A 14,581-nucleotide genomic window follows, 5' to 3' on the forward strand; every position below is an offset into this window, starting at 1 on the left:
CGCCTTTTCACTTTTATTTCATTCCAACGTTGCCCGACTAAGGGGCTTCGATGGCTCGACCCTTGCTGCTGTGGAGGCGGTCATCTTCCTCGCCATTCGCTTACCGATTGGCGATCTCCATGGCCCTACCGAGAGACATGTCTCCTGATCGGCCAAACTTGAGGATGAGCTCCCGATATCGAGTGCCCGCTTTGAAAGCGTACACGGCCTGGTGCTCGGTGACGTTCTCAACAGTGTTCTGGAAAGTAGTCCACCGCTAAGTGTACTCTCGGAGCATCTCACTGGGCTTTTGGACGTAGTGTTGAAGCTCCGTCAGCCTGCCTGGGTGCTTGTAAGTTGCTATTTCTTGAGCTTGCGTTGGTTTTTCCTTGAAGAAGAAAGGGTGATGCAACAGAGTAGATAAGTATTTCTCTCAGTTTGTTGAGAACCAAGGTATCAATCCAGTAGGAGGAACAAGCAAGGCCCCAATGTTAGCACCTACACAAATAATCAAACTCTTGCACCCAACGCAACAAAGGGGTTGTCAATCCCTTCACGGTTATTTGTAAGGATGAGATCTGATAGAGATAGATATAAAAGACTAAAAGTAAAACAAACATAAATAAGTGCCGCAATATATTTTTGGTATTTTTGGTTTATATATCTGAAATATAATATGGAAAATAGACTCGGGGGCCATAAGTTTCACTCGAGGCTTTTCTCATGATGGAAAATAATATGGTGGGTGAACAAATTACTGTCGAGCAATTGATAGAACAGCGAATAATTATGAAGATATCTAAGGTAATGATTATGCATATAGGCATCACGTCCGTGTCGAGTAGACCGAAACGATTCTTCATCTACTACTATTACTCCACACATCGACCGACTCCTCCCCGCATCTAGAGTATTAAGTTCATGAAGAACAGAGTAATGCATTAAGTAAGATGACATGATGTAGAGGGATAAATTCAATCAATATAATGAAAACCCCATCTTTTATCATCGATGGCAACAATGCAATACGATTCTCGCTACCCCTACTTTGTCACTGGGTGAGGACACCTCAAGATTGAACCCAAAACTAAGAACTTCTCCCATTGCAAGAATTACCAATCTAGTTGGCCAAACCAAATCAATAACTCGAAGAGACTTGAAAAGATATTAAATCATGCATATAAGAATTCAGACAAGATTTAAATGATATTCATAGATAACCTGAACTTAAACGCACAATTCATCGGATCTCGGCAAACACACCGCAAAAGAGTATTACACCAGATAGATCTTCATGAAGATCATCAACAACATGGTATTGAAGAACAAAGAGAGAGAACAAGCCATCTAGGTACTAGCTATGGACCCGTAGGTCTGTGGTAAACTACTCACGCATCATCGGAGAGGCAATGGAGTTGATGTAGATGCCCTCCGTGATCGAATCCCCCTCCGATAGATTACCGGAAAAGGCTCCCAGATTGGATATCACGGAAACACAGGCTTCCGGCGGCGAAAAAGTATTTTTTGGTGTTCGTCTGGTATTGGGGGAATATTTGGGAATTGATAGGCGAAAGATTAGGGTTAGGAGACCTGCAGGGGGGCCACAAACCAGGGGGCGCCCCCCTAGGGCGCACCCTGCAGGCTTGTGGCCTCCTGACAGGTGTCCTGCCCCCTTCTCCAAGTCTCGCAGGTTTCTTTTGGTACAGAAAAAATCATTCAATATTCCTTATCTGCAATATTCAAAAACAAGGAAAAACAGAAACTGACACTAGGCTCTAAATTAATAGGTTAGTCCCAAAAGTAATATAAAATAGCATATTAACGCATATTAAACATCCAAAACAGATAATATAATAGCATGAAACAATCAAAAATTATAGATACGTTGGAGACATATCATAAGTGCCCTCGAATGTCTTGACGAACACGCGGACGAGGTTGCCCCAGCTGTGGATGCTGCTGGGGGGCAGTTGGTTGAGACACACCCTCGCGGACCCCTCCAACACGATGGGCAAGTGCTTCATCGCAACGTAGTCGTCACCAACGCAGATCTGTACGGCCACTTGGTAGTTTTCCAGCCAGGTCTCCGGCTTCGACTCACCATTAAAATTGCCGATCCCTGTGGCCAACTAGTAGTTGGAGGGGATTTCATCCTCTCGGATGTATCGGCCGAAACACTCGAAATCGGATACTCCCCGGCCTGCTCGTGCTCGATCGACCACCTGCTGAGTGATGATGGATTGAGCATTGAACTCGGGGGCCTGGTAGTCGCCACCCTCGTGACCCCGATCCTGATTGGGGCTTGGCCTGCGGTCGGAGGACGATGACCGAGTGAGCCACTCCCTTGAGGGGGTGACCTGCTTCGGTCCTGGTGGCCTTGCCTCCAGTCCCCCTGCGGGCGTCTCGGAAGAGGAGGAGACCTTGGGCGTCACCTAAGTATGTGCGGGCAATGAGCCGACTGCACGGTGTCCACCTCAACGGACTTGCTGGGAATACGGTTCCACGATTGTGACATCGCAGAATTTTGCTGTAGTGTTGTCTTCAGCAGAGCTAGAATTTGCCGAATGCCTTCCCCGACCGTGCTATCACTCTGCTGAATGGAATCAGCATTATGATTGGCGGTGGCCAGGTTCAGCAAGGGGGTGTGCATGACCTCGATATGCCGCGGGAAGTCGTTCGGAAACAACTGCTTGCGGTTGCCACTGGAGCTTGGCTGATCTCTAGCAACCCAATCGTCGAGCAACTGCTGGAGTCGCTCGAGGCGTTCGTGCTTAGCCAGATTGGCCAAACACGCGTTCTCCAATGTGATCTCCTGCAGGGTGTTCCTGGTGATGGGAGTGCGAAGGACTTGGTCGCTCCTCCGTCGTAGCTCCTCATATTGTTGCTCAGAAAGCGGCTGCGAGATGCAGTGTTTGCCGTCGCTGTGGCGACGCTCCCTACCGTCGCGCTTGAGAGAGTTCTCTACAACGTGATCTGAGTTGCCTCCCTTGTTGGTGTCGGCCATCAGGATCTCGACTGCACCCCTGCTGCTGCTGCAGTCAGAGTCACCGAATGACTCCTTGCTCGATGAAGGGAAGAGGCTGACGGTGGGCTCATCAGAATTGAGCATGGCCACCTGTCCAGAGTTGGCCTGGTTGGTCATAGCATGCATGATCCATTGCCACATCCGCGAGCGCCGGGAGCGCTTGAGGTAAACGACAGCGGGTCATGGTGATGCCGAATGATACATTACTGACAGCTGCCAGATCAGAACTTGGTGCACTACCGCACTGAAGTGCGACATACCTCACGCAGGGAGGGCGTCGGTGTCCAATGGCGCATCGTGCAGCCATGCTGAATCGCCGACGACGAAGCTGAGGTAACCAAATAGGATCTCTCCGCCGAGTGTCATCATGATGACAATAAGTGTGCAAAAATCTCCAACTGTGCTTGATTTGCTAGAAGCACGCCCCCAAAGTGGGCGCCAACTGTCGTGGGAATGATCATGACAATAGTATCAGGGGTACAAACTAAGGGGCGAAGTCTAGCTAGGCGTAGTGGATACACTCAGATTTACGAGTTCAGGCCCCACTTGAAGGTGCTAAAAGCCCTACGTCTCGAGCCCTGAGGCTCGTGTTTGATTATAGGGGGTGTAAAGGATTACATGTATTGAAGCCTTGAGCCGGAGCCCGGAATTAGCTTATATAGAGGTCGCCACGGCCAGTCAAGCTCCATTACAAGGTAATAAATGACAATAACTATGGGAGTTACTAGAAACGATAGTTTTAATTAGAGTGTTACAAGTAACGTGGGACTTCATGGGCCTTCACACGGGTGTTTAAGTCCCTCGCCGTTGCAGCCTCTTCATTGTCTCTGCCTTGTTGAGGACCGAGTAATGGGGAGCGTCCGACTATCGCAAATCAGCCGAATGACCTCAGGTGACCGAGTGAATGCACGATGTCCGAGTTAAGCTGAGACTATCACGAAGACTTGTAGGACACTGATGTCCTGGCAGGTACTGAGGTGGGGCCCATGGAAACGGGTCCCTGGCCTACACCTTAAGTATAACCCCGTCACGTGGCACGAGGAGGATCACACTGCCATTCTCCAGTTCAACCACCACATGCGTATTGTTATTGAAGGAATGCTGATGCAGTTCCGGTCCCTGCCTGGCGCGGAGGAGGCCCTCGGCGAAGTTGGCCACGTCGAACGGCTCAACACGCGGACCGTGGAGAGAGGATAATGAAAACCTTGGCTCGCTGGCTCTAGGTCTGGGACGTGGCGCACATCCCTACCAAGCGTGCTCTCTGGGTGCTTAAGAGGGGCGCGGGCCGGGCAGGTGAGATCGTCGGCCTCATGCCAGCTGACCGCCGCATTCCTCCACCACCAGAGGTTTGACAGTTTGATGTGCTAATCCACGTCGACCTCCTCGAGGACTGGACCCCTCTGTCGCCGCATTCCTCCCACTCGGGCAAGAGCAGCCTGCCCTCGTCGGATGAAGACGATGACCGCCCCTTCCCACGTCTTGAGCATGGCATGTGGGTGGCACGTGTGGAGGATGGCCAATGTAGGGCTCGCAGCGGTACGCCACGTACCGGGGCTGTGGTCTGAGGTCACATGCTAGGGAACAACCGCAGAGACCAGGAAGATGGCAGTGGCAATAGCGGCTCGGGCCGGTCCTAGAGGGACCACCTTCTCGGTCGCGGTTGCCATGCCAAAGGTGGCGACAGGGACGTCGGTGATGGTGCGCTACGGAGCCGCAATTGGTCTCCGGTGGACCGACGCCACGCTTCTGGGGACGCGGCCGTGCTACTGCTGGAGCGGGCGGCGGTACGACAGTTCTTCGTGCCACTCCACCACTCCCCCTGCGGCTTCAGCCCGCGCCACCGGTCGAGGAGGACCCAGTGGCTCAGTTCTTCTCCTTCTCTGACAACGGCCATGCCCTCCCCCTGCTGCCATGCATGGACTGCATGCAGCTAGAGATGGAGAACACCATGCTTGAAGCCATGGACGCCCCGCTTGCCTTCGAAAACGGTGGCTGCTCCCCCAAGCGTCAGGGCGACGAGCCGGCTGTATTGGATAGTCCGAAGATGCTCCCGTGTCTGGTGCCCTGCATCGTTTCCCCTGCGACAGGCACGGTGAATTTCTGGATGGAGGCAATCACTCAGAGGGTGGGAGAGATTCAGATTGGTTCTGGGCAGGAGCACGCAGCGGTGCTGTTCGCTGTTGTGCCACCATCAGTCCTCCCGAGCCAGCTGCCTCTTCCCCGTCACTCACCTCCGCCTAAGTCTAGGGCCACCTCAGTGCGCGGCCATCTCAACTCTGATGGCGCAACAGGCTGTGTTGCACCTCGTCCAAGAGTTGGCGGAGCTTGGCCCCAAAGACAGGATGACCCCGAAGGCGGCTGCTAAGGGTTTCGATAGAAGATGTGTTTAGGGGGTGAATAGACTACTTGTCTAGATAAAATTTCTAGCCGAACCCAATTTCTAGGAAGGCAACACACAAAATCCAACTGTTACACACAAAGTGGCAAACTCGGTGACACCGAAGTGAAAAACTTGATGGTATCGATTAGCGCAAAGATAGCAACTTTTGAATCTCGGTGAGACCGATATATGAAACTCAATGGCACCAAAAAGGTAGCTAACGGTTAGATGGTCAAACTCGGTGGCACCGATACTCAAACTAAAAAATTCCGATTTTGTGTACCGAGGCACACGAAAGTTGGTCACCCAAACTCGGTAGCACCGACTTGGTTTTGGTTGCACCGATTTGCTGGGAATGGCTAGGGTTTCTATCTGAGGTCAAACTCGGTGGGTCCAAAATATAGAAGTTGGTGACACTGAATTTTGTGTATGTGAAATTTTGGCAGAATGGTTATGTGGGAAAATGACCGAGTATTTTGGTGGCTAACTTTGAGCGCTTGAGCAATGAGTTCATTTTACTACCTCACCTCCTTTTAGCAGTATTGGCTTTCCTATGGACTCAAAAGTGATTTCTCACAAATATAAAATAAAGAGTCTTCTAGCTTGAAGCATGAGCCAATCCTTTTCCTTTCTGCATCAAGAGGCATCTCCACATAAACCTTTAGCCATAGCTCTCCATGGACTAAATCTGAAATATACTACGTAAAAGTGTTAGTCCAAGAAACAATGTATGTTGTCATGAATTATCAAAATCACCGAGGGAGCATATGTTCTTTCAATATCCCCTTTTTTGGTAATTGATGACAAAATACAATCAAAGCTTCAAATAAAGATAAACATAAGAAACAACTTTGAAAGAAACATTACTAGTACAAGCTCCCCCTAAATGTGTGCAATCCCTTTTAAAGGATAGTTGCTTTGGAATGCATGTGCACACACAAGGTAGAAGGACAAGACAAGTTATATGGATCTTGGATATATGCATCAAAAATAAGTGAATAAAGAACTTCCATGTTCAAGACTCCCTCTTGCAAACAATATGTGCAAGAAACAAGATGTCATCATGAATAAGGATATGATGCATATACTTACCTTGAGGATCTTGAGCGTCTTAACATAGGAGTATACATGGGAAAACAAATGTTAGAATACACAAGAGTACTCTATTGTAAAGATGCAAAGAACTTCAAAATTAGCAAGATATTGAAGACATATTGAAGACAAGATGTGATGAAAGGATATGCCTCCAAAGGAATAAGAACTTCTCTCCCCTAAGGATGAATATGTAAGATTTCCTCTCCCGCTGAATCATAGCATGTAGATATTGGGTGAAGGAAGGGTAAGATAAGTTCAATCTCTCAACAATTTTGTCTATCCCCCCTTACTATATAAGGTTTGATACATCTCCCCTTAGATATATTTCTCCCTCTTTTAGTAAGCTTATTATTAATATTTGTCCCCTATAGATAGGTTCATTGAGTGGAAGCTTTGATTTGATATTCCACCCTTTGGCATTAATTTCGAAAAAGGTCAGAGGGTAAGGGCTCATTGAGAGAAATGGATCATGGATACTTCTCTCTTTGATAAGGGTTCCTTGAATTGGCCTTTTCTCCCCTTAGATAGTTTGTAGGGTTCATCAAATGTTCTCCCCCTTTGATATGGATTAGAGTTCCTTGAACTATCTCCCCTATGATAGGGATCCTAGATGATTCTCCCTCTTATATTGTATGGGATCACTGAGATTTTTCTCGCCCAAGAAAAGTTTTCTCCTCCTAGAAAACAATGCTAAGACTGATTTTGTTTCGTCAAATGTTCAGTAAAACTTAGAATGCAATGAAACCTCGGATCATTGATAATCTTTCTCCCCTACGACAAAAGTACAAAAGAAAATATCAAAGCAACTAAGGCTGTTATAATATCGGAAGCACCGAGGCAAAGTGGTTCGGTAGAACTGAGAATGAGATTCAGGCCTCTGGGAGAAATCGGTTGGACCGAGTTTCCCAGATCGGTGAGATAGAGTTCCAATGGATATCTAATCCTTAACAGAAAACAGGTTGATCGAAAGATTTTTTTGTGTGTGAAGTATATAAATACATGTAGATGAGAGTGGAATGGTCCAAGAAGAATATGAAAGGTCAAACGGGAACCAATCAATAATCTCCATCTAAATGTGGGCGGTGACTAGGTCACCTATATTAGAGTATTTGACTTAAGGAGCCAAGCGAGGATGCTTGATCATAGGTCATACTCATCGTTAAGCACAAAAATGGGGTTACCATTTTTCGATTAAGCATTTTAATGTCTTAATACCGCTTGAGTTGCTTTACCTCATGACTTGGTTCAAAGCTTTAGCAAGGATATGAGTACATACCTTAGAATGATGTTGATGACATGGCATGTAGGTGAACTTTTTGTGGATGCTCAATGTTGATGTTGATCATCTTGAGTTTGGACCTATTCATGACGTTGTGGTTCACATTTCACCTAGAATGATTAGTCATGCAAGGAAGAACATAATATATCCAAATGACAAGAGTGAAATTTAATGTCATAGAATCAAGGATATGATTTTGTTGTCTTCTTCCTCCATCTCCGAAGAAAAGGATGTTGATACTTGGCCATGTCAAGATTGCTTTTGATGTGAGTTGATTGCAATCTTGTGAAGTGTTTTTCTTCCAAGTACCTACAAAAGGTTAGATGCAATACAAGGGAGCATAGTTTCCAAGATATTAGATAGTCATATCAATGGCATCATGGAGTGGGAAATTAGGCTGATGCCCCTACATGCATCCGAGTGAGTCTAGCTTAGATTTGAAGCATCAATGATGTTCAACTCACTCCTCAAATTACAGAACAGTTTCTCATCAAGTGGTTTGGTAAAGATATCAACTAGTTGTTTGTCATTACGAACATGCTTGAGATTGATATCTCCTTTAGCAACATGACCACAAATGATATGATGTCGCACTTGGATATGTTTTGTTCTAGAATGTTGCACATGATTATAGGCAATCTTAATAGCACTTTCTTTATCACATAACAATGGAACTTTTATAACATGAATGCCATAATCCTTAAGAGTTTGAGTCATCCAAAGTAATTGGGCTCAATATTATCCAGCGGCAATGTATTCACCTTCGGCACTAGATAAGGATACCGAGTTTGGTTTCTTAGATGACCAAGAAATGAGAGATTTCCCTAGAAAATTACATGTACCCGAGGTGGATTTTCTGTCAACCCTGTCTCTGGAATAGTGCGAGTCAGAATAGCCAACAAGATTAAAAGAAGATCCCTTGGGATACCATATGCCAAAGTTGGGTGTATGAATTAGGTATCTCACTATCCTTTTCAGAACCAATAGATGAGACTATTTTGGTGCTGCTTGGTATCGGGCACTCATGCAAATACTCAACATGATATGAGGATGGGAGGCACATAGATATAGCAATGAACCAATCAATGACTGATAAACCTTTTGGTCTTATGGTTTGTCCTCCTTAGTGAGGTCAAGATGTCCACTTGTAGGCATGGGGGTTCTCATACCTTTGCATTCTTGCATGTTGAACTTCTTGATTAAGTCCTTGGTGTACTTGGTTTGAGATATAAACGTACCTTCTCTCGATGTTTGATTTGCAATCCAAGGAATAACTTTAGTTCACACATCATGGACATCTCATACTTCTCTCACATCAACTTTCCAAACTATTCACTAAAATGTGGGTTAGTAGAACCAAAGATAATATCATCCACATATATTTGGCAAAAAAATAGTTCTCCATTAACTCTTTCAGTGAATAAGCTTGAACCAATTTTACCAATCTCAACACCCTTTTCAATGAGAAACTTCGTTAGGCATTTGTACCAAGCTCTAGGGGCTTTTTTAAGACCGTATAAAGCTTTACCAAGTTTGTAGACATGATTAGGGTTTTTTGGGTTCACAAATCCAAGAGGTTGTTTAACATAAACTTCCTCCTCAATTTCTCCATTGAGAAAGACACTTTTTATATCCATTTGGCAAAGAGTTATATCATGGTGATTTTCATAAGCTAGAATAATACGAATGGCTTCAAGTCTAGCAACAACAGCATAAGTCTTACCATAGTCCATACATTCGACTTGCATGTATCCTTGGGCTACGAGACGTGCCTTATTGCATACAACTTGTCTGTCTTCATCTTGCTTATTCCGAAACACCCATATTGTATCAATGATATTATGCTCACCTTCAGGCTTTTCAACAAGTGTCCATACTTCGTTTCTCTCAAAGTTGTGTAGTTCTTCATGCATGGCATTCACCCGATCCGGATCTTGAAGGGCTTTTTGAACCTTCAAAGGTTCAATACTTGAGATGAAAGAATAATGCTCACGAAAGTTAGCTAAACGAGATTTAGAGCAAGTGATTCTCCCGGTTTTTATGTCAACGTAGATTTGATTCAACGGATGATCTCTGTCCACTCTTGCTCTAACTCTTTACAACTTATTTTTGTTGGATGCAGGAGCTTCTTCTTCATCATCACCATCTTGAGCGTTGTCGTTGACGTCATCATCTCCTTGAGGTGGTGGTGAAGAAGGTTGAGGTGGATCATCACGATGTTCTTCTTCCTCTTCTTCATCATGTCGTGTACCGCTTGTGATGCTTCCATGTCGTTTTGTGGTTCGCCTTGACGCAAAGTAGGAGCTTCCACTTGAACTAATGAAGTGCTTTCCTTCACCTCCATGGGACAGATTTTGCCAATGGACAAGTCTTTGATAGCTTCCGAAGGTTCCTTATCTCCTACATCAATTGGCAATTGTTTGCCTTACGAACCATTAGTCTCATCAAACTTCACATCTACTGTCTCTTCAACTTTTCGAGTGAAGTTGTTGTAGACACGGTAAGTGTGAGATTTTGATCCGTAACCGAGTAGGAAACCTTCATAAGATTTAGGTGCAAATTTAGATCGACGATGCTTATCAAGAATATAGAACTTAGAGCCGAATACCCGAAAGTATCCAACTTGGGGTGTGTTACTGGTGAGTAGCTCGTATGTCGTTTTACTGAGAAGCTTGTGCAGGTAGATTCAGTTAGTGGCTGAGCAATATGTTTCCACGGCCTCTGCCCAAAAGTGTCTTCGAGTCTTGTATTCGTCAAGCATCGTTCTTGCCATCTCTATGAGAGTCCGGTTCTTCCTCTCAACAACTCCATTTTGTTGAGGTGTGTACGTCGCCGAGAACTCATGTGAGATACCTTCTTCGTCAAGAAAATTATCCACATTCATCTTCTTGAACTTCATTCCGTCATTGCTCGAAACCTTCTTGATCTTCACTTCAAACTGATTTTGAGCTTTTCAAGCAAAATTCTGGAAGATCATTTGTATGTGCGACTTGTCATTAAGAAAGAACACCCACGTAAATCTGGAAAATTCATCAACAATGACTAAACCATAAGAATTTCCACCGAGGCTCTTGTAAGCATTGGAACCAAAGAGATCCATGTAATGCAGCTCGAGGGGTCTTCTGGTAGTCATAATGTTCTTCACGGGATGACTTCCACCAACTTGCTTTCTAATACATCTCCAACGTATCTATAATTTTTGATGGTTTCATGCTATTATTTTTTCCAACTTTGGATGTTTTGTATGCCTTTTATATCTTTTTTGGGACGAACTTATTAACTCAGTGCCAAGTGCCAGTTCCTGTTTTCCCGTGTTTTTGACCCTTTTCATAGGAGGATTTTATACGGAGTCCAAACAAAATAATACTTCCGAAAAGATTTTTTCCGGAACAGAAGATACGCAGAAAGCTTGGGAACCAAGGCACGGAGTCCCGGGGGAGGCCACAAGCCCCCATGGAGCGGCCAGGGGGGCCCGCGCCTCCTAGGCTTGTGGGCTCCCTTGGCCTCCCGTGCCCTAGCTCCTTCGCCTATAAATTCCCTAAAATCCAAAAGAAAATCAAGAGATCAACGAAAATACTTTTCCGCCGCCGCAAGCTTCTGTCTCCGCAAGATCCCATCTGGGGCACGTTCTGGTGCCCTACCGGAGGGGAGATTCGGATTCGGAGGGCTTCTTCATCAACACCATGACCTCTTTGATGATGCGTGAGTAGTTCACCATAGACCTACGAGTCCATAGCTAGTAGCTAGATGGCTTCTTCTCTCTCTTGGATCTTCAATACAAAGTTCTCCATGATCTTCATGGCGATCTATCCGATGTAATCTTGTTTTGCGGTGTGTTTGTCGAGATCCGATGAATTGTGGATTTATGATCATATTATCTATGAATCTTATTTGAGTTTCTTCTGATCTCTCTTATGCATGATTTCATATCCTTGTAATTCTCTTCGAGTTGTGGGTTTCGTTTGGCCAACTTGATCTATGATTCTCGCAATGGGAGAAGTGCTTGGTTTTGGGTTCATACCGTGCGGTGAGAGAAGGGGTGGCGAGGCACGCATCATGTTGTAGCCATCAAGGGTAAAAAGATGGGGTTTTCATCATTGGTTTGAGTTTATCCCTCTACATCATGTTATCTTGCTTAAGGCGTTACTCTGTTCGTCATGAACTCAATACACTAGATGCATGCTGGATAGCAGTCGATATGTGGAGTAATAGTAGTAGATGTAGAAAGTATCGGTCTACTTGTCTCGGACGTGATGCCTATATGTATGATCATTGCCTTAGATATCGTCATGACTTTGCGTGGTTCTATCAATTGCTCGACGGTAATTTCTTCACCCACCGTAATATTTGCTATTTTGAGAGAAGCCTCTAGTGAACATTATGGCCCCCGGGTCTACTTCACAGCATATTTTCAGCCTTACTCTTTTACTTCTTTGCACTTTCCGCCTTCAGATCTCACTTTGCAATCAATCTTGAAGGGATTGGCAACCCCTTTATAGCGTTGGGTGCAAGCTCTTTTGTATTTGCGTAGGTACACTGGACTTGACGAGATTCTCCTACTAGATTGATACCTTGGTTCTCAAACTGAGGGAAATACTTACTGCTCCTGTACTGCATCACCCTTTCCTCTTCAAGGGAAAAACCAACGCAAGCCAAGTCTCCGTCAACGTGCCAATTTTTGGCGCTGTTGTTTGAGAAGTAGCACTTTCCTGCTTGACAAGCACTACAAAGTCTAGCTTTGTCAAAGATGACATCTTTAACACCAAGAGTATGATCACCTTTGATAAGTTGGTCAAGGTTACGCATACCTACATGTCCTAACCTTCTATGCCATAACCAACCTTTAGAAGATTTTGCAATAAGACATGTACAGGGTTTGGATATTTTAGAGAAGTCCACAATGTATAGATCACCTCTACGGAAACCAGTAAAGAAAATTTTATGGTTGTTGCTGCGAAACACTTGGCATTCAACTTTCGTAAATAGCACATCGAAACCAAAGTCTGCTAGTCTAGATACGGAAAGAAGATTGTAGCTAAGGGATTCAACAAGCATGACATTTTGAATGGAACTATCATGAAATACGACTACCTTACCAAGACCAATTACCTTACCCTTGGAGTTATCTCCAAAAGTCACATACCTTCGAGGTCCACGGTTTGGTGTGATCTCATGGAACATGTCTTTATCTCCGGTCATGTGATTGGTACATCCACTGTCGAGAACCCACTCCTTACCACCGACCATGTAGTCTCTAAGGTTCGCCATAAGACTAAGGTTCCTTATGCTCTTCTCATACTCAATGTCAAAGTCCTCATCTTCATCGTAGTAGTCATGCTCCACATAATCATCATCAGATGTTGTTCCCTCATAAGAAACAAGAGTTTCATCAGAATTTTGACTATGACAATGTTCATGTTTATGCATGTGAATGGCTTCAACAATGATACTATTTATAGTAATGACATCTCCTTTAGCACGCATGAGGTCACGAAGCTCAAATAGGCATTTATCGAAATTAGGATCATTGGGCTTCATATTATGAAAGGAAATGCATTTGTGGACAATGATATCAAAATTTCTCAAGGAATAATTTGGATATCTTCTCTCTAAGTCTTTCCACAAGGTATGAGCACATTCAAAGATTGGCAATTGATTGATCACATTTCTTGGCAGTCCTCTAATGATTATATTAATAGTGTTAAGAATACCAAGCATACCCACTTCATCATCATGAGAAGGATGTATGGGATCAATGGGAGGCGCATACGGATACTCAACATATTTGTGCAAATGGAACTCATCAAATATATCAAGCATTTCATTTTTACAATGTCTAAAGTACTCCCTATCAAGAATAGGAACTCTACAACTAAAAATCCCGAAACTAGTCACACTCATCTTCCTCCAACGATGATTAAACCAAGGTTTTGGAGACCTTGCTATGATACCAATTGAGGGATCGACAGAAAGATGTGTCTAGAGGGGGGGGTGAATAGACTACTTGTCTAGATAAAATTTCTAGCCTAACCCAATTTCTAGGAAGGCATAAATTCAACAGTTCTAACAAGTCTAGGAAAAGTAAAGAATTTGCACATGTAAAGGAGTATAGTTTAAGAAGATCAAACACGAAGAAGTTGACATGTCGATTTTTGGCATGGTTTCGATAGGTAGCGCTATCGTACGTCCATGTTAGTGGAGACTTTAACCCACGGAGGGTAACGGCTGCGAGAGTCCACGAAGAGCTCCACCCATGAAGGGTCCACGGAGAAGTGGCCTTGTCTATTCCACCACGGCTTCCGCCCATGAAGGACTAACCTCACTCACGGTAGATCTTCAGGAAGTACGCAATCTCCTTGCCCTTATGAACATCTTGGTTCAACTCCACAACACGAAGTAGGAGGCTCACAAGCGACACGTAACCAATCTAGGAGGCACCACCCTCCAAAAGGTAATAGATGTGTGTGGCATCCTCGGATTTTGCTACAGTGATCATTGTAGTTAAGCTACAGTGATGACCATGATCAGTGCCTAATCATTTTGCTAAACAAGATATGATCGAGTTAAAAATTCATATCTCATTTCGAATTCCATTAAAAAGGGCATTGAATTTTATGGTGATAAAATAAGTCCCAAACATCAAGAGAAAATTGTTGCACACTTGCTAAAAATCACAAAACAAATGATGTTAAGGAAAACAACATCACCTTGATATTGTAGTGGACCCCCACCATCAACAACAGAGTTATAAAGTAAGTGCTCTTAAGTTCCATTAGAAATTGCAAACAAATTCTAAAAAAACCGAAAGTGTGTGTGGCCATGC

General features: G+C 44.4%; 1 pseudogene; it reads left to right on the forward strand.

Annotated features, from left to right (window-relative positions):
• Positions 1-4,108: 4,108 nt before the first annotated feature.
• Positions 4,109-5,369, forward strand: LOC123408477 (annotated as a pseudogene).
• The last annotated feature ends 9,212 nt before the right edge of the window (positions 5,370-14,581 follow it).

The sequence above is a fragment of the Hordeum vulgare genome, chromosome 7H, assembly GCF_904849725.1.
Source record: "Hordeum vulgare subsp. vulgare chromosome 7H, MorexV3_pseudomolecules_assembly, whole genome shotgun sequence".
Lineage (NCBI taxonomy): Eukaryota > Viridiplantae > Streptophyta > Magnoliopsida > Poales > Poaceae > Hordeum > Hordeum vulgare.